Source organism: Chinchilla lanigera, unplaced genomic scaffold, assembly GCF_000276665.1.
Source record: "Chinchilla lanigera isolate Chin_1 unplaced genomic scaffold, ChiLan1.0 scaffold00033, whole genome shotgun sequence".
Classification (NCBI taxonomy): domain Eukaryota; kingdom Metazoa; phylum Chordata; class Mammalia; order Rodentia; family Chinchillidae; genus Chinchilla; species Chinchilla lanigera.
The window spans coordinates 2,848,535-2,849,764 of record NW_004955434.1 but is presented as its reverse complement, the minus strand read 5'-3'; positions in this window follow the sequence as shown (position 1 = coordinate 2,849,764).

The window sequence follows — 1,230 nt, the reverse complement described above, 5'->3', positions numbered from 1 at the left end:
ACAAAAAAAAAAAACAACTAATCGGATCGCATCCCTCCACTGCATAAAACGACCCAACTGCTTCCCTTTGTTGTATTTATTCATTTTGGTGGTTCTGGGGATTGAACCCAGAGCCTCAAGCATGTAGCCAAGCACTCTACCACTCAGGGGCACCACTGGAGTCACATCCCGCTTCCCTTTGTTGGAGACCATCTCACGTCATTTCCATTATGGAGCCTTTGTTTAGAAATAAAATAGCCTGAAATGCTCTCTTCTCAAATTTTCACATACTCCTTTTTATCCCTCAGAACTTGGCTCAGACAGCCACTCCTCTGATAGGTTTCCACCCTCCCTCACACTGTTTCATTTCTTTCAGAGCACCTACTGTAATCTGAAATTACCTTCACATTTGTTGTTTCACTCTTTCTTTTCCTGTTTCCCAGGCTAGCACACAAGCTGCAAGGGATGCAACCCTGGCAGAGTTTCTCTAATGATTGCACCTTTCTTTTTTGTTTTTCTCCTCTGCACTGGGGATTGAACCCAGGTCTTTGTGCTGAGCTACAACCTCACTTCCCCACCTCCGCTTTTAAATTTTGAGAAAGGTTTGTGCCAAGGATCTAAGCTGCCCAGACAAGGCTCCAACCTGAGATCCTCCTGCCTCAGCTTCCCAAGTGCTGGGATTATAGGCGTGTGCCACCACTCCGTCACTCAGTGCGCCAGGGGGAGGACCAGCTAGATAAATGTGTCCACACTGCAGCAGGCCAACCTGTTAAAGCCAGCGCTGTCTAGCCGGGGAATTTCTAGAAACTTCACGGAGGAAGCGTGACCTGGAATTTGGGAGCCAGGCGGTAGAGAGGGCACCGCTGCGGTGTGGCGTTCACGACTCGGTCAGCACTAGGCGCCGAGCGCGGAAGAGATGGCCGCAGAGCCACTGGAAGGGTTTCAGTTTCGGTTTCTGAGACGCGGGCCGAGGAGAGGCAGAGCAGGCGCGCGAGTCGGGGCGGGTGCCCAGGCGCACTCGGGAAGCCTCCCAGGAGCCCCCGACGCTACACGCGACAGAGGCTCAGGAACGCCGAAGCGGATTTCACAGCTAACATCTTTTCCTGACGTTTAAAACAAACACAACTTCCGGAAAAGCGGAGCCACGCAGAAAGCGGGGGTGGGGGGCGGTGTCGCCGGGTGGCCCGCAGACACGTCCGGACGCCCAGGCCTCCGCGACCTCGTCCCGCGCTGCCTGGCCGGGCGAGCGCG